Source organism: Apteryx mantelli, chromosome 6 (assembly GCF_036417845.1).
Source record: "Apteryx mantelli isolate bAptMan1 chromosome 6, bAptMan1.hap1, whole genome shotgun sequence".
Lineage (NCBI taxonomy): Eukaryota > Metazoa > Chordata > Aves > Apterygiformes > Apterygidae > Apteryx > Apteryx mantelli.
The window spans coordinates 38,191,264-38,214,808 of NC_089983.1; the positions used below are offsets into that span (position 1 = coordinate 38,191,264).

At 43.5% G+C, this 23,545-nt stretch overlaps 1 protein-coding gene across 4 annotated transcripts in view; it reads right to left on the minus strand.

The window, feature by feature from the left end:
* Positions 1–23,545, minus strand: part of SEMA5B (semaphorin 5B) — a 278,169-nt gene that overhangs the window by 171,109 nt on the left and 83,515 nt on the right. For all 4 annotated transcript variants that reach the window (XM_067299307.1, XM_067299305.1, XM_013960654.2 and 1 more), the window contains exon 2: positions 22,528–22,588. The gene's annotated coding sequence lies outside the window, so the exon portion shown is untranslated. The remainder of the gene's footprint in view (positions 1–22,527; positions 22,589–23,545) is intronic.

Genomic DNA, 23,545 nt, shown 5'->3' on the forward strand with positions numbered 1-23,545 from the left:
CAGTTGGTGCAGGCAGGCTGGGTGTAGGTCATTTAGAGGCGGGATAGAGAGAGCAACCTGCTAAATGGAAAACCAAAAGATCAAACAAATAGCCAACTGCTAGAATCTTAAAAATCAACCAGCTGCTTTATTGAAAATCAATTTCACTCCCTTAGGAGAGGAATAACATAACGGAAAGACTTAGATCCAGAAAAGAGCCTCACTCCTGAATTCTGTGCAAGAGGGCAGTATTAAAGGACACCCTCTGGCACTGACTCAGAATAAAAATGGTAGAAATCAGGTTGAGAAGGAATAAAAGCATATAGCACAGTTCTGTGCTAGCACTGAGTTAAATGAATAGTTCTAATTCATAAGATCTGTTCATCTGCCTCCCAGACATGGTATTTCTCTTTAACATCATCCTCTGTTTCTAATTAGGTTGTTTTGCTTCCTTCTTTGCAAGAATGCAAGTTCTGCCTTTCCTTCTCTCTCACGCCTTGTCCCAACACTTTTCTGGGGCAATTCCTCCACTCTTCCCCCAGTCTTCTCACATTTTTCTCTCCAACAGCAATCATCTAATTAATGTTCCTTTAGAATGATCTAGAAAACACCACAGCAAGTAAAGCAGTGACTTAATATGTTCCTTGAAGCCACATCCTTCCTTTTCTTTCCTCCTTGCTTACCTGCTTTCACCCACCTACCCGTCTGCTAGATCTCTACCACATGCCCACTCCATCTCCTTCCCAGGCTGAAAAGTCCTAGTCTATTCTATTCAATCACCCAAAGTTAGAGACGCACCTGGTAATAAACCTTATCTGTTTTCTTACAACTGATTTCAGTGTTTTCTCTCCCCAAAAGCAAGTCTGAAATACACTGAAGTCTTAAGCACCACTCATCAGCCCCCCAGATTAGAGTCTGTCCACAGGTAGCCAAGACTTCTATGCTCATGATCACCTACAAACCCCCACCTGGCCCAGCTCAGCTCTTGGGGCAACAGTATCCAACCAGCAACATGTCAAGAGTACTGGTATACCTTGAAAGAGTCACAGGCAAAGATGATTAAGATTTTATACTCAAGACCATTACGCATTATTCTGACTCTCTTTCCAGTAGCCACCAGGCAGGTGAGGCAGAAGAGACCTCCTTCCAAGGCCCGATCTCATTAAAGTACAACTGAATTTCACTAAACCTTCATTCAGTTCTCTGTGCTTCTTGCCCTCTTTGGCAGGAAAAGGCGCTTTTGATAGCTCATCTGTTTAATAAGGAAATTCCTCAGAGGGTCTTTTCTGAGAACATACAAAAATCCACTGACAGCTGCTGTGACGCTTGCTCATTTTGGGTTAGCGCACAGTACTTAGACAGGAAGCAGTTGAGGAAAAGGTACAAATTATTAAAAACAGGCCTGGTTCCAAAACTTACATTACAGTACAACGCATGGCACGTAGACGGCACGCTCCCACCTCAGCGACCTGCACGGGCAGGCAACCCCACACCGCCGCTATTGTGTGACTGCGGCACAGGAGCTGCAATTACAGCAGGAGAATGTGACCCACACCACTCGCAGTCCTTCAAAACGACAATGTTCTGACTAATTCCTTTTCAAAAGACACATCCTGCTTTTGCACATGGTACGAAACAAAGCCAAATCTTTGTGTTTCTTTTTAAAGATTTAAAGCAGCTGCCAGACAGCACGCTGTCTCTCTGAAGTGCTCGTATGGGCCCTCACACCACAGCATCACTGTACTATAATCATTTTTACAGCATCTTTGGGGAAGATCTCCTCCAATTTACTGGAAGGGAAACTGAGTCATGAAGATGCTAAGTGATTTTACAGCAATTCCCAGAGCTCGCCGCTGCAGAGCAGGAGGATGAAAAATCTCTCAAGTCCTACCCACATACACAGATTCCCACCTCTTCCTTCCTTTCGTGTGTCTCTGCTCTGCCGCCAGCGCTTGGACAGATGCTGAACACAGCTGAGACCGGGCCCCATCTGTGCTCCCACTCCCTCCTCCCCAGGAACTGGGCTCCCTCTCCAGTTCCTCCCTCTGGGCCTTGCAGTGAGGGTCCCGAGGGGCTACCGAGCCTCACATGGAGGCAGGGGGAGGAATTCGCTCCAGCCTTCGGAGGGATGCAAGCAGCTGACGTGCCCACGTGTGGTCCTGACAATCTGATCCTCTGTGGTGGGGGAGCTGGAAAAAGGCCCAAACACATTATTCTCTATCTGGCCTTCTGCAGCAGAAAGATGGACAAACTTCATGGCGAGAAAGTTCAGTCAATACAGATGCATCAGACAGCCTTGCCCACCCCAACAGGCCTTGCTGGAAAAAGGAATTCAGCTGTGTTGGATCATTCTGGTTGTTAAAGATCCCATGGTATTTCTCTCATAGAAAAGGTGATACCGCCATAGTCCTGTCCACTCCAGCACAAGGGTGGAGATAGATAGGATTTTGCTCCCCTACCCACACCGCAGCTGGAGCCCCAGCCAAAGGCAGCCTCTTCCCTTCCGCTCTTCTTCCACCCCAGAGGTGACTGCATTTCTTTCGTGAGATGATTTCTATATTGCAGTACGTTACAGTCTATGAACCACTGTGGGGCCTTGTATTAAGGGAGCTATAAAACGTACATCCCTCTTCCGTTACAGAGCAAAGATCCAGTCTACCGTACCAGTCCACATTGCTAGCTGTCAAGCATTTGCAATTCAAACTGTTAGGAGGAGTTGCACTCCAAACACTTGCCCCAGGTTTCCTCAAGCAGCCAACACAGTAAACCTTGTAAACCTTGAAACAGGGTTCATAAAGCACATGATGTCGGCCTAAGTGAAATAGCACAGTTCTGTGATTGCTACATAAAAATGGTTAGATTTTGCCATCCACTTCAGAAATTCCTACTATGAGCGGTGATTTTTTAACTTGCTTTACAAAAACACAGAAGCTCCCTTCTTCCTCTCCTCCTTGCCCATGTCAGCAGACTCGCCTGAATGTTTTCATGTACACCCACATTTGTCTTTCCTAGCATTTTATTACAGAAACATTTCTTTTTGCTCTTTTCATATGCTATGTTCCAAAGCTTATCTGTCAAGAGTGTGTTACATCCCAAGTAGTAAGCTAATGTGTGTAGTCAACCGGTAGGCAGTCATCAAATCCCACATACAGACAGAGCCTTTTATAGAAACCTTGAGAACGGTCATAAAGCAGAGGATCAATGCAAAGCTACAACACACACAAATACACACACACACATGCCTTTCCTCCCCTCACTGTCAAGGCTTTCGGCTCAGTTTAAGCCCCACATAAACCTTTAATGTGTATAATAAGCCTGGCAAAATTTCAGCGAAGTTTCATGAAGGTTCACCCAAGGACGGGCACACCAACAGCTTGGTCAGGCAGATCTTGGAGTGACTGACTGTGTACATCAACACCATACACACTGAAAATAAACATTAATATATGAGCGGAGGAACTGATTACTGGTCACAGCTGTAACCACAAAAATCACAGGTTTTGTGCATTCAAGAACTGGACACTGCACTGAACACAAGACCTTCAGAAGGGGCACAGAACCAAACAAGGGGAGAAAGGGAAATAATAGTGTTTGCATTTAAGAGGCAGTATTTTGTGTTTCTCTGCAATTAGAAAACTCAGCAACAGTTGAATAGATTTACATCCGAAGTATCAAAAAGAATATTTTTTCTGCCTTCAGAGAAGATACCACTCCAAGTGCTAATTTTTATTTAAGCAACTGTAGAGAGCAGTCTAGAATGAAATTGCCATCTGAATCTTAATTATACCTTCACATTGAAACACTATAGTGAATTACATGTAAGATTAAAAAAAAGAAGTGATATTAACATATAATGAGCCTCATCAATTACTATGGATCAGGAAAAGTAGCCCTCATATTATTGAAAAAGTTTAATTTGCATGACTGGATGATTCAGAATCTTCCAGGTCATTCATTCAAATCTCTCCAGAAGTCATGGCCATAGACAGATGTTCAGTAGCAGTCCTTGCCTTAAATAACTAAATTAAATACACTGTTAGTTACCCTCCAGTTTTGCAGCAGCGAAATTAAAGAGATTTTCTACAGTAAGTCTAGGGAGGAACAAAGATTCTAGTCAAGGGAAGAACAAAAGTCTAGGGAAGAACAAAACCCATTATTGAGCTAACTGTATATGGATATAAAATTAGTATGATTTTTATAGTGCAGCAGTATGCAAAATGACTTGTATATTTGAGCTTAGTTTCAGCCAAGATTCAGCCACATGCCGGAAGCAGGAAGAAGATTTTAGCAGTATAGCAAGGGATGGACTTAAGGACAGAGATCTATGTTCCTATCATTCGTGCAGGAGCACAAACAACTAAGAAACCACACACAAAACTGAGAGCCTAGACACAGAACTAAGGCTGTGTGTGCTCTTGGGTTTAGTCCCGACTCAGCCCCTGGTGACTTGGGGTCTACAGATCTGCGACTCCATCGACACATCCGAGGGAATCCACTTGAGCACATTGAGCCGTTTCATCCAACTCTGCCACGTCATGGCTTTTCTTGTCCCTGCCTGGGGGTTTCCCCAGCCGTAACTGCATCAGTTGATGATCACAAACAGGAGAACAACAGGTACGAAGACACAAGTCAGGAGCTGCTCAGCATTGCTCTGGACGTAACATTTATCCTCTCTGCTTTAATATTCCTACTCAAGAGTTACATTATTTCCCTGCTTTGCGGGGATGTTAGGAAATCCATTTAATACTGTTGAGCAGATTAAGATGTTGGACGAATATCGATCACTGAATTCATTCTGACTTTAGTACCATATATATATAGGCCAATCTTCAAGACACTTTTGATGATCAGCAGTGACCGATTGTATTTAATGAAAACTATTTTAGAAACACATTTGAGTCGGGTATCATTCATTCATTTCCAGATTCAATCGGCAAAGGAGCAAGGGAAAGTTTGTTTCCTTTTCTGAAGATTAAAGGTTGTGTCTGCTTTGAAAATTAATCACTTTTCATTGTCATAAAATGCTCTAGAAGGCAAACTGATGGATTGCCATGGGGTTGACTCACCATAAACAGATACCCACATGCCTGCAAGCGCTTGTAAAGATTAAGGATGGGAAGGTATTTTTTTAGAGGTACACAGAGATATCATCATGAGTAATGAAATGCGGAAAACAAAGGCGAAATCTCAATTTAAAAATGCAGTGTGGAGGGTTTATTAAAGACTGGGGCAAGGATAATGTTCCACAGGAAGCTGTGAAAATTTAATATCACTTGCAACTGGATGTATATGAACTAGACAAAGCATCTGAGAACATACTGTCAGGTGTGATAATGTTTTGGCAGGCAGATCATCTAGATGATCTAAAAAGCTCCTTTTCTATCTGATATTGTATGATGGCCCATATCAGGAATTGCTTCCAGCCTCTGGTTCAGCACAGCCCCCCAAACCTGTGATGGTAGCAAGGGTGACAACAGGGGAGGATGGACCAGAATAGCCATGGGATGCCAGCACTTCCCACAACCCAGAAACGCACCATTCCCCCAGTTCCCCCCCTCCCTCGACCTGCAGCTACTTCTCGCCTTCAGAAACTCGCTGACAAAGTCATCTCCTGACCACGTCCTGGCTTTAAATCAGAAAGATGGCAGGACAGCCGTTACTGCCGCTAGGTATCCCTCATGGTCCACAGGCGTCCTTCCACCCTGCCTGTGACACGTCTGTCCCAGCAATGCCCTTGTGGTGGGCAGCATGGAACAAAGTACAGATAATGACTCCAATTAAGAGGTGTGAACGTCATCCCACTCCCCCTGCTCTCTTCCAGGTCAATATGAATGTGTTTGAAAACTACTGGCACAGCAAGTTAACGATAATTCAGATTTAATTTGCACTCTGTCATGTCTGTTTTTTCTATAGGCTTTAATAGTTTAATTTAACAGTCTTAAGCACTGTCTATATTACTGAGACATAATGCGTATTTCAGATTCGAGCAGCTGCATGGCACAAAATAATATTTCATGTTTATCTTGTCCCTTTCATACCAAAGACGCTTAAAAGTACCTTGATTACTATATCCATACAAAAATCAACTCATCTGTCACTGAAATGCAGCCACTTCTAGCTTGGAAAACTCATCAGTCTTTAATAATTTAGGCAAGTCAGAGCAGAATATTCCACTGAAATGGGGAGGCAAGTTGAGCAGGTAAAATTAAGTTATCCAAAATAGCAGCTGGGCAGGACTGTCTGATATATTCACTCTCTTAACAGGAACTTTTTAAAGACTCTAAAATGTCTAACCAAAAGGCAGTACGTGCAGGAACAGCTTCCCTAAGGCCATCACCAGCTTACTGCTGTTTCCAAGAAGGAGGCTCCGGGCAGCATCCTGCCTCTTCCTTTGCCACCTCCCCGCCAGACCAGTAAATCTCTGCTTTGCAGAATCATAATTTGATGACGGTCAGAACTAGCCTTCAGAAATACCAAGAAGTGGTGAAATAATTGTCAGAGTTTCTTGCTTCAGCATCACCCAAGCAAGATCCTTCAAGCAAAGAAGCCCTGGAGAAGGCTCCTGGTGAGCTGCACACAGTGTGACCTGGCCGGCACGAAGCACCGCACAGCAGCCCCGCTGCCAGCGCCGGGGTCCGAACGCAACGGCTATCCGGGGAGAGCAACTTTCACATCTCACTGAGCATCCTTGCAGTCTCTCTCCCCAAATTTCAAATTCTCAAGGCCCTTGCAGTAATCAAATGTGGTGCTTTGCCATGTAGTTTCCCAGCTAGACCTTTGTCTCACCGGCACATTTTTGAGACAGTGATCCAGGGACCAAGTAAAGTAGGAGGGAAGTAGGTGGGTGGAGAACAAATGTATCAAACTTAATAAAGATTCTCTCTATTTTCTAGTGCATTATCATCATCCATGTTCATCACTTATTAAAAGAAGTCTTTTATTTATGAAGTCTTTAAGCCTAGTTTAATAACCTGCAATCATTATTTGAATCACAGAATTTGCTTTTTATTATATTGTGTAAATGAAGCACTGTGGCATTTAATGTAAATTAAATTTTCTCTCCCTCTTTTATCACTGTTTTTAAAGCTGTTGTGATCGGGTGCTTTTCTCGACCTACCCTAAAAATGCAGAGCACAGTATTCGTGGCCTATAGTCATGCTGTTCCTGGGATTTGAGTACAGCGATGAAAGAACAAAGATTATAAACCAGCCTTTCCCACACGCTTGCTGCTTCTGAGGTTTCTAACTGGACTGTTCAGACCATTCTCTCTCCCCAGAGAGAGGCTCAAGGTTCCCTTATATCCAGGAGATATGAAAAGGAATTTGTTCATTATTAATACACTGTCTCCAAGAGGTTTTCTTTTTAATCAAAGTACAAATTCTAGGATGGAATTGATATACGTGCAAATTGAGAACATTGCACCGTCGACGGGATTGCCTGGCGTCGTGGGCGACGGCATGGTAACAGACCATAAATCACGTATGTGGCTGGGGGACTCGTCTAGTATCCCACCCGGTTCAGGCCAGAGGGAAAGATATTTACAATTTAACCTACAGGAGACTTCCCAGGGACAGTATTTTACATATTGAGATGCCAGAATGCCGGCAGGCGCAGCAAGGCCTGGCCGCATAGATGTCAGTAACGTCTGTCAGAACCAAATCTAGTATATCCTCCTCCCACGTATACTAGCACGTTCTGCTATAAAATTATACCTCTGAATTCCCAGAGGGACTTGTGGCGGCAGGTCTCACGTCCTTCACTGAGGCCAATCTTTCACTGAGATAAAATGAAAACATGAAAATACCTGGAGTAAAACCAGAAGGACAAATAAAACAGGAGGAGAATTAAACATGGGAACCTGGTCCAAACTGCAAAGCTGAGAGATGTGGATCCAAAATCTGGAGCACTTCTAATCAGGGTTTTGGTTCTGGCTCATCTGTAATTAAAATGAAGTACAAATCTGCCTGAGACAGTCAACAATCTCAGCTGTTTTTGAGATCTGCCTTTCATTAATTTCATTAACATCTTAAATGCATTCTTATTGCTTGTTCTCATGCTGAAGAGCAAGCAAAATAACAACGTGCCATGGACCAGTTTATCTTTGTCTTCGCAGAGAAGCAGATGAGGTATCAGTCTCGGGGGCATGAAGGCCCTTTGCATGGAGAATGGCAGTGAAGGGAGCTGTGCAAGTGTGGAAATCCTTAGCCCGAACAAAAAATAAATTGAAACTAGCACTTTCATCAGTGCCTCACACACTTTGGGGAGCTGCACCAGCACTGTCAGTAGGAATCACCGTGACAATCTCAAGATATAATTTGCCATTTTTGTTTGAGGGAAACAGCCAAAAACTCAGAACTGCTATCCAGCCCTCCCAAGTACCTGCGCTCTGGGACGCCAGGCTGGGGACCCCGCAGGAGGCTCACGGCCCTTCCTGCTGCTTGCACAGGGAGAAATATCAAAGACCAAGCTCCTGGTTAGTGCTAAGCATTAAAAACATGCTCCAGTTAGGTGTGTACCCCAGTGTATAATGGCATTTCTGTCCCTTTTTTTAATGTGGAAACATAAGAGCAGAGTGAAAATGGGAATGAGGACGCTGGTTCCCATCTCTGTGAGCTGCAGCTGTGGCAGCGGAGAGAGGAGGCACCACTGTTTGGGAGTGGAAGGAAAACACTTTCCATCAGTATGGTATTGCAAGCTGTGGAAACTCTGGACGAATTTTTAATCAACTTTCACTTGACCCAAATTCTTTTGGCTAACTTCAGCTCTCACCTGGAGTGAGACAAGTTACCAATGGAGCAAGCTAGAGGGTGCTGCAACATATAGGGGCCTTGGACTCGACCGCCTGGCATGCAGTCCCCGCTTTGGAAATTCCTGGAATAAATTAACTGTTCACTTCTGTGATGATGCTGACTTGCTCTGCTCGGCATAGGCGGGTATTTTGATGCAGTGGAAATGATACTTTTCAAGACCTGTCATCATCACATTTTCAAATCCACTGGAATGTTTAATAGTGAAAAAGATAAAAGAAAAAAATGGCCTTCTACAGAAAAAGACATCTGTCTCACGAATGAAAATTCATTTTAATTAAGCCACCTCACATACATTATAATCTCCCCATAAAACTTAATATCACCTAAAAATTCCCATCAAATGCAAATTTTCCTCAGTGATTTATTTGTGCAATTGTGAGACAGGGAGAAAGCACACAAAGCAGTGGGAGCTGCAGACTGAAGTAAACAGTGTGTCAGAATATGCAAAACAAGGGAAGAACAAAAAAAAGCGAGAGAGAGAAGGAAGGGACAAACATTCCCTGGCTGGAAAGTTATTGAATGTTAAGAGCCAAAGCAGAGTGGGAAACATGGAGAGGAATTTCTACGAGTAACCTACTGACTCTACCCGATTTCCACTCCCAGCATCTCTTCCATTTAGCTAATGGATGAAAAATCATTTTAGGGGCAGGAGGAGGATTAGATTTCTGGTTTAAAAGGTCATTGCCTAAAATCAGCACGACAGTAAGCAGAAAGGAGCTTTGCCGTTGGTTGGATTCGGCGTATCCCACACTTTGAGGAGTGCTGGCGGTGAGGTAATCCCCTAGGAATGTGTGTGCGGTTGGATGGCTGTGAAAAGAGAGCTGGTCAGCCACCAAAGCTCCGTGCTGAATATTCACGTCACACACACACAATCATTTTTCTTGTTAAGTATTGAGAAGAATGGGGACATTATAAATGCAGTATCTTTTTTGGCTACAAGTTTAGCTGCTTTAAAAAGATCCGCTCCCTCCCCTCTCCCTCCACTCCACCAGCTGTGCTCCACCTCCATCCTTAAAATGAATCTGCACATACTGAACTTTAAAAGACATAAAAAACAGGGAAAAAAATATATCCAATAGAATAAAAGCTAAAGAGTAAGAAGTTTAAAAGATGATGACGTAGCAAAACTAGAAGAAGCATTTTAAGGTCACTTGTCTATATAAAAATGACGCCTTACTGCTTGGGTTATATCCATATCCATATCCCTACCCACATCCATATCCATGTCATATTATTCAAAGGAACTGTTTACCCCTATGCAGGCTGAAGGGACATTACAGCTACAGCAGATTAAGGATGGTTCTATTCTGCTTCCTGCATTTATAACTTAACTTATCATGCCAGTTTTTGACTGGGGACTGCTTCCTACTGATAACATGGTTAGGACCAATGGATATGAGTACAGTTTGCTTTTCCACTGACAGGTAGTGTTTGTAGCGCTGGCTGTTAAAAATATCTTTATTTGCCTGAGGCACTTAGCAATTTTTTGTTGTGAGACAGGGAGAAGGTGAGAATCAGGTGTCCTGACCCAAAACTCAAGCACATCAGTAGAAAGTGTCCCATTCATTTTGGAGAATTTTGGATCAAGCCCTAAGCAAGAACAAATGCAATATAATACTTTTAGCCTCTTTTCTGATTATTTAGCAATATGGTTAGACACATAATCTTCTCTTCGGGCCTGCTTCAGCTGCCCCTACATTGGTATTCTCCTACCGACTTCAAAACGAACTGGCTCACCCCACGCTTAGCTCGCTCCCACACAGTTTCCCTGTGCTGGAAGCAAGCAACAACTCTACACAGAAGTCATTTCTAAATTAATAAAAGCTACAAAAGACCAGGGAATTACACCAATCATGTCCATTCTTTGAAAATAATCATTTTTCCCTTTTCTCAGAAAACTGCACATATTTGTACTCACAAGACTACATAAGTTTCTAGCTCAGTAGACTCTTGATTATGAGATGATTAGCCTGTTTGACACATGCAAATGCCAATCTTTGTTCTCTTATGGGAAACAACCAGTTCAAAACTGTAATTCTGGACCCACTCTAATGCCATTAAACCTACTGTTAAAAACAAAAACAGAGAAAGAGGGATGGGGGGGAGAAGTTGCCAATCCACTTCAAAGCTTCCACTATATTTCTGGGTAAGCAAAGTCCAAAAAAGCATTCGTGCATGTGCCCAGAGAGATGAAAACTCATTAGGAACAAACTTTCTACAACCTAAGCAGCAAAAGGCTCAGACAGGTGCTCTGTACCGGGGGCCAGAATGCAAATGTTACTGCCTTCAACTTCTAAACATGCATGTAGAAATGTCCTTACAGCCGTAACCAACCTAACACAGAGGTCTGAAACAAGACCTAGAATCGGGAAAGGTCCTGGACAGTGTCTGATACTGCTTACTCCTAGCTGAGGATTCGCTCACAACATATCATTTCTCCCTCAGAAGACACTAAATTCCCCACAGATATTAACTGACCAAGCCTGAAATTCCTTCTGCATTTCACCAAGTCAAAGCCCTCCACCTTACCAGTGAGAAAACTGTGATACAGTGAGATTAAGAGACTTCTCAGCCACAAATTAGTGACTATAAGGTGCAATTCCCTTGTCAGCTGTGGAATTTAACTGCTATATGAGATCGTATTTGAACACTATCTCCAAGTACTTCACAACAAGACGTGAATGACACACTTTGTACAAAGAGGGCCACTTTTTCACACTGTATTAATGAAGGTCATTAACTTGCATGAACAAAAGGTACTTTCTGGGGTTTTATCATCACCGCCATGACTACAGCTAAGTTTACTCATGGCTCAGCTTGGAGATTCGCTGCCTCCACTGGAATTTCTGCAGAGGGTCCATCTCCCATGCAAGTCATCCAGGAAGCTGATTAAAAAATCTCCATATGAAATGACACTTAGAGCTTCAACCTGCCCTAATTATACATGTTTGGAAGGAGACAATCAGGGGCTATGTTTAAAAAAATTACACTACTAAAAAGTTATTTTCCTTTCAAATATCTTATCAAGTTCGTTAATACCTTCTGCTGTTGGTGAAATGATCCCCCATTAACATTTCAATTTATTATTGCTGTTCCATTAATGAGACTACAAAAAATGGAAATGAGGCCTATAAATATGCTAAGAGTTAAAGTCAGGAATCGTAACCGTGTGTGCACTTTATGAGTAATGTTTCAGTACCATGAGCATTCAAAACAGCATGGAAGGATGGTTCTGCAGTATAAACATCAAGTTGAACAAACAACCCCCCCCCCAAAAAAAAAAACAACCACCACCACCACCACCCCCATTTCCTGAAATTATAGGCTAAAATCCCAGCAGCATCAGCTCAGTCTCATCCCCTGCTGCAGTGGATGGGTGAACTCCATGCAGGTCCATGCACTGTTAAAACGTCTGTAGGGAAGGACGTTCTCAGTGAAGGTCACTGTGACTGTTACACTTCACACAGCAAATTCTGCAAGAGGAAGGACTTGTCTCTGTGTCCTTTGGTAAAAAAACATCCCTCCATAATAATGCATAGTTACTGCTACCACACCCAGGGGTGGGGGGATTTATTTTCAGGTCCTCCAGGAAAAAGGGCAAGCTATAAATAGAGAACTGCAGCCTTGGGAGCCACATTTGGATTCATTTAAGAAACACATTTATTGCCAGGTAACCTTTTAGACCCATCAGGCTCCCACAGCTCCTCTGCTGATCTTTTCTCCAACTAACAGTGAATATTCTCCAAGGGTCAAGCAAAATTCCTTATGGAAATGGCTTAACTGAGACTTGCATTTTTGATTATTAATATTTCACTCTTGCTTTCCAAAGTTTTTCAGAAAAGGAGGAAAACAGTAGCTTGTTCCCCTGGGAACAAAACCATGAAATATGGTGCCTCGCTGAGCCATGAAAGGAACGGTCCCTTCAGCATAGGGATGTCATATCATGCTAGCAACATTTTTGTTCTCTGTTTTACTTCTCTCTAGTGATTAAAAAAGATCGATCCTACCCTGTTTTCTGTGCATAGTTGAAGGCACTAGGCTTATGCTAAAGGAGATGTGTAGTCATACTTCCACTAGCACTATCATCTTGCAAGGAACAAACTTATAATTATTATATTGATTTTATAATTTATTTTCCAGGAAGCTCAAATTTCGTGACAGGAATTGGCTTTGTGCTGAGGTCCCACTCCACCAGCGAGAAGAGACTACTGCATTCCATGCTGCTTCTAAGCATTAACAGGAGAAATAATCTAAATTAGCCAGTTTGCAATGGTAGTAATGGTAGGTTTAAAAAAACCCAGACACCTTCAGTAAAAGAAAATAAAATTAAAACAGAAAAAGCAAACTATTTAATGAGAGCACAGACTATTTCAATAAATCTAGTTATTTGATAAGCAGATTGCCACTGTCAGCCTTTTATCATCTGTGAAAATGCATGCTGGATCTTCTCTGTTTGCTTACAATTTCAAGCTTTCCCCTTCTGATCAACATTAGCATTTTTGCTCCAGTGCCTATAATGACACCAATTGCTAGCAACAAGCTCAGCTTCCACCCTTCGGGGAGGGTTTAGACTCACTGACAACCCAGGCATGGCTCAGTGGCATATACATATGGCATACAGATCAGGGGGTTCAAGGCTGTTAAATGTTCTTCCCCTTCTGAGTTTGCCTAAAGGGAAGGAAAACGGCCCCTGCTGAGAATGTATGTACATAAAGCTGTAACAAACATTTAATTTTAGCTACTCTGGAAGAGAACTAGTCTGTGCACTCTGCACTGCCAGTTCCTACTGCAGCTGCTCAAATGAGGTGGCTTTGGAGGGTTATTAATTCCCATATCAACGGTCAGCCTCCTCCTCGTTACTGAAACATAGGATCCCGAGTGTGTTTCTGTCTTACTTTCCCACATCTCTTTCAATTCTTCCATTATAAGCAGATAGAGTCATTATTTGGCTGAAAAGGACCTCCCTCCAACACATGCTTATGATACTTCATCTAGCTTTATGATTCAAGTACACATTTTTTCTGCTGTGTAAACAAAGCTTGTTCCAAAATAAGAAAGAAAGAAAGAAAGAAAAGAAAAATGTACAGCAAGTTCCAGGGAAACTGCCGACATGGCTACTGTGTGTGGGCACTGTCTGTGCTGAAGCCATTAGCATCCACATGAGGGAAGACTTGGATCCAATTTTTAAACGAGGCTAGTGAAAACCGTTTCAGTCGCCATCAGAGCTGAGTTCAAAGGATTATTTCACTGCTGCACTCTGAGAAGGCAGTGCTGCCGGATGTCATGCATCTGAAAGCACCTTATGTAAAACATACGGCGTCAGATCAAATCATGTGTACCCTAAATCCTGCACAGCCTCTCCTTCTGCCCCAGTGCTGAGGTTTATGTCCTAAGCTTAATGGTGCTCCCAGACAGCCTCCAAAAACTCCATGGACATTTGACTCCCCTTGGAGTAAAGGCAGAAGTCACTGGAATTAATGCAGTAAAGAAGAAGTTATTCCATCAAAATGAGCTCTTTAACACTGCAGTTAAGCTGATCAATGCCAGCTGTGGGTCTAACTCTACTGTCTTCAGATCGCAAGATACTAAAAAATGGCTGTTTTAATCTGCTTTACCAAATACAAAACGTGGTTAAAGCATAGGCAGGGATTCATCTCACCCTACTTTATTCACCTCAAAGCAAGGCCTAGGCTAGGCAGCTCGGCTTGTACTGTGTCAGCGGGAAGAGCTCCGCACTCCCAAAGGTCAGTTCTTCTGGACTATGGGAACGCCGCTCTGATGAGTCACCCGCTTACGGTGCTGAGCTCCTTCAGGGACTACAGAAGAAAAGTAGGTGGTTATTGATAGCCCAAATCCACTGTAATGGAATAATCTGACAGTTACGAAAACTCCTGATCATGATTCTTTTCTCCCAGCGTTTTTGTACCAGTGTGTTCCCATTGACTTTTGCAGGGTTATTCTGACTTATATCCATAGAATCATAATATCTGCTCCAAAGTCATGTTCAGCTAGACTGAATGCTGCTGAAGGCACTGAATTAAATCGTCCTAACTTCTTCAGAACAGGTACACAAAAGGTAGGAGAGTCTCAGATCATCCTTTACCTAAGGCCTTTCATTTCAATAGGTTTTGCCTTGATGAATTTAGCTCTGATGCAGCCAGTGCTCCCACCACTAGCTCTCACAAGAAGTTTGGTCTGACACCAAACAACTCTGCCACAAAACAACTGAGTAATAGAAATAGCTGCAAAAGCTCCTCACCACAGGATGAATTGCCGTGTAGATGTAGCGCAAAGGTAGATTTTATTAACACTTCACTGCATTACCTGTAGTGAATTTTGCTGAAGATTAATCAGCTGCCGCTTCTCTTTCTAACTTCAGCAGTGTCAAGGCTGTACACAGAGGTTGTTGGAAACAGTATCTGATCTAAAGCTACAAACAAAAGAGCTTATTTCTTCTTATCTGGTGAAGAATCCAGTAAGTCTCTTGGGTGCATAGTTGAACCAGAGTAAGAACAGTAAAACCCTTCCCGGAATTGCAGGATCAGGAAGTAAGCAAGAAACAGGAGGAAAAGGAGTTGTTGAACAGAGAGTACTCGAGGAAAGCTTTAGCCAAAGGCGAGGCATGGTGCAGGTCCCTAGCAGGCCCTCCAGCATGCACGAGCTGGGGATACGGTGTGCTCTGATACTTAGGACATGAAACCAAGACTGGGACTATTCCTATTCTTGCCTCAATTAGGGCTGCACTTCTATCCTCAGGCACCTCTCTCTTCCCCACCTGCAAAATGGTGATAACGCCTTATGAATAAAATGCAGTTCATGGGAGCTAAGTTTTATTAGCAATAGGAGACCGCATCCTACATGTCTTCAGGCAGGCAACACCCCAGGGAAATCAGTGTGGGATTTCCCTGCCAAAGGGTTCGAGGACAGAGCTCAGAGCTGTGGGATAAAGACCGTATAAGGAAGAAGAGATGACCAATTCGGTGCCCTTCTCATATCTCCAGAGGGGCTCAAAGTAATTCCCGAGTTTATTGTTGCAGAGGAAAGCGCAGACATATTGCTTTTTTACAGACACAGACATTTCATTAGAGGGCATCGAGAGAAGTTTTGCCTTTGTTTTGCCCTTCATAACTAAAAAGTGCATTCTGCAAAATAAACAAAACCCCTTCTTTCATTATCTCCAAACATGCTGCTTCCACCAGGAGCCAGTCTCTGCAGCAGCTCTCATTTCACTCCAATCTGGTAAAGTCTTCTCCTCCCTTCCCCCTCCTCCCGCCTTTAATACCTGGGGAATTCAGCTGCTTGCGGAAAAAACTTGAAAAGAGAAAAAAGGAATAAAAAAGTTGGCTTGCCTGGCCCAGAAATAAGAACTGAAAAAAGTGAAACCGTATGCCTCGCCCCCAGTGGCTCTGGGACTTGGAACCAAACCAAGGCCACGAAAACAGAATATTGCTCTTTGTTAACCAGAAATATATAAATAAAGGACGACTCACTCTTATCCTTCGGGATATGTTTTCTAAGGAGGAAGAAATTCCCCGCGGAGTTTATTATGTGTACATGGGAAGCATGCCTCCTAGGGAAAGCAGTAGGGGTAGTTTTTCCCTTGGTGATTTCCTTCCCGCCTTTCCATCACCTCTTCCTTCATTTTGCAGTTCTCCCTCCCCTCCGTTCTCCGGTAAGCGAAGCCGCACAAAGGAGCACGCAGGTAACTCTGATTTCAGCCACTCAGAACCACCCCGCATCTCCTTGCCTGTATATAAACGAACAGTGTGTGGCCTGGGTTTCATTTGCAACTGTAAATGAAACAGGCCTACAACTGTGTTCATAATCCTCCTTAATTGAATTTCTGTGACAAAACCCAGACAAAATTATTACCCTCGAGTTAACAGTTTGCGCGAAGTAGCCTGGGGTTCCTGGGAAGCTGTAAAACAAACGCGGCACAAAACTGGATGCCACAAAGCAGTTATTTGGTGCAAGTACCTTTTTTTTTTTTTTTTTTTGAAGAGGGGGTTAAATGAAGGAACAAGGTCGTTTTAAAATGACGGACAGCCGAAAAATTCAACAAAGGCCAAAAGACCAACCCATGCCGCTCACACAGCAGCTCCTGGGAGGAGGTGCGGGGCCATCGCGGCTCTCAGAAAGGGCAGTATCGTTCCCAGCTTGGTGCGGCTGCTGGGGCGATTCTCACAAGTTGAGGAGGACCTGAAGCAACTGCTTCGCTTGTGCCAACATTCACACCTCCTCAAAGGAGGAATCTCCTGTACAACCATCCACTTTGAGGATTTCCTCCAACTCTACCAGCAGTTATACAGTAAAAATAGATATTCATAAGGCACAGAGCATTAATACCAATGTCAGGCTGCTGCTAAGATGCCTACGCTTATTTTTAAAATGTGAGAACCCTTGCTAAATGGAAGCGAGGATGCAAAAAGGGCACTGCCCGAGGGGTACTCCCACCGCTTGCGGAAGACAGGAGTTAAAGCCTTTCACATTAAGAGAAATCAGCATTTGCTACTCTTCCAGATGACGCGGGTGTTTTCACGAAGGGCCGGGCGAAGCTCGTGTGAGCAGAGAGGTCTGCGGGCAATAGCTAACGTTTTGGGGCATATGCCGTGCTGCTCGAACACAGACACCCTTTTGTACCCCCAAGTTCCACATTTTAGTCATCGCTGCCTGCGTCAGCTGGTAACTAAAGCAAACGGGCGAAGTTTTTAGGGATCAAGGCAGACTCTTCATGGCTCGACTGACACAGAGCTGACCGGAGCGGGAAGACGGCGTCGCGCCGAGGCGCCGCCTGCCGGGGCCGCAGCCCTCGAGCCCTCGGCGGTTAAAGCCCGTGGCGATTGGGGCAGGCGGCGAGGCCGCGAGGGTGAGCAGGGCTGAGGCGACGGCCAGAGAAGCGGAGGCGAGGGCCCCGTCCCGCAGGGCGCGGCGACACCAGCGCAGTGGGGCGCTCGCAGGAGTTTCCGGGGGACGTTTGCCCTCGCGGGGACGCGGCGGGGCGACGGTCCGGCCCCACTGCCTTCCTCAGCGCATCTGCTGCTCCAAGGAGCTCGGCGACGGCATTAACGCCCGGTTTTGCGAGATTGCTCACTAGCCGTGGGTGCTGGGCCACTTCGGGTTACCCTTTAAGGACACCTTTTTATAGCTTGTGGGCTCCGTCTTTCCTCAGGCCACAAGCAAACTGCACTAAACAACACCGGGGGCAAAATAAGAGAGAAATGAATAAATAAACACATACAACCTCCCACACGCGCACCCCCAAACGGGGCCAGAGACCAACGTCTTTTAAAAAAAACACATAAGGGGACAGATCAAACCCCAGTGCTTTGCCACTGGTGGCAAAGGAAAGAAAAGAGAACATTTGAAAGGGTGATGAAATGTTCGAAGAAAAAGCAATATATTTTTATGTACTTGTAAAATCCATTGGCAGTGACTTTTCTGGTTAATTGGTTTCATCTTATTAAACTAAAAACCTATTTGTAAAAGCCAGACGTATTCAAGCATAATGCCAATTCCCGCACCAAAAGCCAATACAGCATTTCAAAGAAGAAAATTAAGCAATGCAAACCAGTTTCTATTAGTCTAAAAGCACAGCGCTTGCTAAGCAGTGGAGAGATGCAATGGAACGCTTGACTTTTCCAAAATGCACTCTGGAGACATCTATTAAATCATTTACCCCAAAGCTGCAGCCCCCTTCTTCCCTCACCCGATGAAAACTGATAAATATTTTGGCCCAGTTACGCGGTGATTTATACATCAGCGTTCTGCTATCTCTCCCTGCATTTGTCACATTCAATTTTTTCCCCTTATTAGACCACTCTCCTTCTCATTAAATAGTCCCTCTGTCTGTCTTGCCAAAGACCTGCCAATGGGCCCCTCATTTTACAGAAGAATAGGGCCAGCTTTACCAATGGGAAAGGGCCTCTAATGCACCATGGACACAGCACAGTGAAGCATGGTAATTTGCCTGTGTTAATGATGCTACTTCACAACGATCAGGAGAACAAAAATCTTTAACAGCTAAATGACACCCAGTCCTTCTGCAGCCTGTTGAAATCAAAGACAGTGGAAGTAAAACACCATGTCCTCTACCATACGAGATCTAAACGTAGCTGCAATGTTCTTTTCTTCCAAATCCCTCATCTGAGTGGAATCACTAAAATGGGTGATTTGGTGCTGGGAGCAGGGCAGGAAAACCAAGCCAAGCCTTTCAAAATGTTTCAGCAGTTTAAAAGCAATGGATGTCAGGAAAAATTATTAATAAATATGTATGTAAGCATTTTTGGAAATAATATACACATGCATGATTCCTGCCTCCCCCCCAAATTATTCTGCTCTGCAGAAGGGATTTGTGCAAGATATTACTCACTAGTAGGACTAAGGCACCTATTTTCTTCCTATTTTCTTCCAAGACCTATTTTCTCCTTTTTAAGGTGAAAAGAGAAAGTCATTGTTCTGGGAAGGACAGAGAGGCAGTCGTTGCATGTGCCATTACTGATTTCTGAAGATGCTCCGACTCGGCAAAGCACTGAGCTCGAGTGCTAAATCAATCCTGAGAATTGCTTTCAACCTCAGTCCTCATCAGAAGCTTTGCATTTCTTATGGTTGGGCTCCCTAGGCCGCCTGGCTAGGCAAAGCACTGATTGCTTTGACCAGTCAAAGGCTGGTTGCTCCAAAAAGTCAGCCTTCAGATTTAGCTGCTCAGTGGGAGAAATTCTGCTCTCTCATTTGGCCAAACAGAGCAGGCAGAACTGCACTGACTTTGATGACATTACTTTGGTGTGCACCAGAAGGAACCAGGAATCATAAGCAGTCATATGGTGCATGTTTGGTAATCCTTTATGTTGAAAGGTTGGGGAATAGACTTAAACATAGATTTATGGGGAAAAAAATGTACCAATATCGCTTACAGTATTGTTCACACTAGTCAAGAAAAGGCTTCTATGATATTTTCCAGGGGCAGAGGGAATGATTTGTCAGAAGTTGGCCAGCTGCAGTTTCATAGAAGGTTTTGTAGCTGTCTGATTGGCACACTTCACATATTTCTCAGCCAAAACTTTCCTTTCTGGTACAGCTGTGCAAAAAAGGGGTAGGACTTGAATTCAACAGGGCTGCGACAAGGAGAACAAAGACATTTCACTGCATCACTTGTCCAGACATTCTTCATGAGGTTGAGCACTTAATAAACTATCATGTAAGTCTCTTACTGCAATTAAGTGATTGCTTCTGCTGTAGACAGTTGGGGGCTTTTTTTCTTTTTTTAAAGGTTATTCACTATAAAGTTCTTCAGCTGATTGTCTTATTGTCTTAAAAAATTCTGTGCTTACCACAAGAAAAGTTTGGCAACACAGGTTGAAAGTAAACACCTAAAGACTCTCTAAATACATGTATACTCAATCTACAGTAGCACTCAAGGGAAGAACTAATATTTTCAAGACAGATACCACACACTGTTTTAAAAATTTCCCAAAATGTTGTATTCTTAAGCCCTTCTTTACTGATGTGCCTGCTTCAATTAAAAAAAAAAAGTTCTAAAAAATCTCCCAAGATGCATGTTTCTATGGCTGGCTCAACATTTCACTTGTAGAAAACATGGTTACAGTGCTGGCAATGGCGCTTTGGGACAGACATAAACAAATCAGCATCTTGATGTCCTTTAAAGACCAACTAATTCATTGTAAATTTAAATGTTAACATTTTCTGGATGAATAATTTTGATAGCTTTCATCTTGAGTTCTCTAGTCCTTGCCAAATTGAGACCATAATACTTAGCAGCTTTTTATCATCAAAACCGTGGGTGACTCTTCAGAGGCCTGATATTTGAGACCTGTTCAGGCAACCTTCCCCTGAAGTCAAGGAGCCAAGGAAGGCTTCCCAGCTGTGACCCAGCACAAGTGCTTCCCCAGCAGGGCATTCAACCTCTCTCCCCAGGCTTGCTCTAAGCTTCTTGGCAGCATGAAAAAAGGCATGTTGCCTTCCAGAGGCTGAGCACAAACAAATCTCCATCCTTGGGGCAAAATCCAGTTCTGCAGCAGAACCGGCAGAGATGCTCCTCTAAACACTGCACTTCCTAAATGGGCCATGCCATGAAACCAGTGAGCTCTTGCAGCTGGTAACGAACAGGCAGCCCCTCACGCACCCACTCTTGCCCCTTCCCAGCCTCCTTGTTACGGCCGACAGCCCACGCCAAGTCCTGCCACCCCAGGGCAGTACCACCCCTCCTTTGGGGTGGCAGAAGCAGCAGAAGCAAACACGGAGGCGGGGGACAGAGTGGGGCTGTGCACAGGCCATGGCCACCCCCTACTGAGGCCAGGGAGATGACTGTGCTTCAAGGCCTTGAGCCGTTCAGGGAGAACATCTGAAGGAGTGGCTTGACACCACGGCTACCCCCTCCTCTGCCCTTATCTAAAGCAACTGCAACGTCATGAAAGGATGTGAACAGAAAGGCTGGAAGATCAGCAGAGTTTCATCTCGTGGTGTTCCTCTCGACATCAAATTATGCATGTGAACACTACTGCTCACACACAGGGGCTGCTAAAGCCATCCACCCCAGAGGAGTTGATACAAGGTACATGTCGTAGCAACTTAAGTATGGTTTCCCCTCTAGATTTTCCAAGACAAGTGCATGAGTGTAGTCATTACATTCCTTTATTCTAGAACAGTGTTCTAGAATATTATAGGTAAATAAATAATAGGTATTTCTTTTGCTTGCCACCTGCTAGGCAGATATAGCCACCAGGCTGTGCAGCTATTATGTGCAGAACTGCAGTGCCTATCACCCTTTTTTATTCTTCACGCTCCTTTTGCCATGCATTTTCCTTGGGCTCTTTCTCTTTTGATCTCCTTGAGAAAAATGGCCTCCTTTATTGATTAAATTACAAATTCCAATGGCTGGTGATTGAGTTATATGATAACACCTGCCGAAAGCCATCAGCTACAATTGAAATAAAAGGAAAAATTAGCACTCTCCTTATTACAAATGGTTTGGATGTTGAGTAGCTGACTGAATTAAATGGAGATTGAACAGATCTGAGAGAACTGATTAGGAGAAACAATGCAGAATTCAGAAAAGAGCTACGAAAATTAACAGCTCACTAATTCACCTACAAAAAAGATGGGAACAGCTGAGGAAAAAAAAGGAAATTGTATTTTTTTCAAGCATCTACAACGAGGAATTACGCAAAACCTTGCCTATTTGAGATGTGATAAGACTCCTCGGACCTCCAACTCTGACACCAAGTGACCAAAGGCCAACAAATACATGATCAGGGTAGCAAGCCCTCACTTACTTTCATTTATTCAGCTTAAAGTAGGTCTTTTTAATTAGTGGTATCACAAAGCGACATATGGTTCTTGGCCTTTGTTCTGTGCCTGGGAACCAACTGCATGCCAGCTTTTGGTAATGTATCATTGCATTTTATGCACTGCTCATCTGTACTAATGAGGTATTTTTATTTTTGTCTACTTGTGGCATTTCCAGCAATACTGACAGATGTCTTGGGCTCTCCTCCTGCCGATTTAACAAGCCATTATAGGAGTACTTAAACAGGGCAACATGAAGCTGATAAAGCAGTGTCTAAAATGGCACTATCCATTTTAGAACCATCTCATCTTCCAGTCACTTCCTTGTAAGCTCTTTGCAAAGTAGAATCTAGCAAAGATGAGTTCTAGCAAAGCTCTGAAAGAGTGTAGACATAGATGTTAAAAAAGGGTTGCAAACATAATATTATATACTTACAGCCTCTGCATTACTGAAGGGTCATATTCAAAGTCCTGCTCCAGGGAAAATCCTTAGTAAGCTGTGGAAACACCAGAAAAAGAATCTTAAGTGGATACTTCTAACTACATCTTCTCATCTCTCAAGGAAGAGAATTTAATGTCAAATTTTGAGATTATTTGGGAAATAAAATTTAAAGAACATATCACTTAAATTTAACCATAGAGCAGTGTAAAAATTTTCCTTAAAACTCGGCTGAAGTTTGCTTCAAAACTTGCTTCAACTTGAAAGCATTTTTCTTCATATTTGCTTTCTGCAAAAATCCTAGCCTACAGATTTGCTAGTAGCAAATGTTTGTAGAAACAATAAAAATTTTAACACACTCAATCTATCTTAGATATCGTGCAGCCCTGTCTGAACTTTTCACAATCCTGAATGCTTCATCCTCCAGGAGACACGAGGAATTGCTTTTGTCCCAATTTCCAAGGAGAAGATCAGCACCAACAAGAAACTGAGGCTGTGAACACACATCTTTTTCGCCACTGTAGCGTCCTGCTTGGAAAGATGACTGTCTCCATCACCTGTCTCCTTGTCCCATCAGTCACCACTGCGGGAGTTCACTGTGCCCTCCGTTCTGTCTACAGAACTACTTACAAGAGTAGTCAAAGGGATACAGGTTAGCAAAGACCCATTTAAACTCTTCAAGTCAATCCAGGAGCTGCAGCCAAATGAAGAGGTGTCAACACAGCCTACACGACTTGCCCCAGGTCTCACAGCAAGCCAGGCAGGGCAGACGGCGGGCACGCCAGCTATGAGCCCACATCCCCACTCTTCGAAACACTGAGGGCACTGATGACAAAGCAAAGCACCAAATGAACAAATCTGCTCAAGAAACCCACACCTCAAAGGCTGTTTTCACGCGTCTGTCTTACCCCAAACCCACACCTCCATCACAACTTGATGAAAGTAAACAGGCAAAACTTATAATAAATTATGATAAATTCTAGATTATTTTCTAATAAATTATTCTTTAACATTA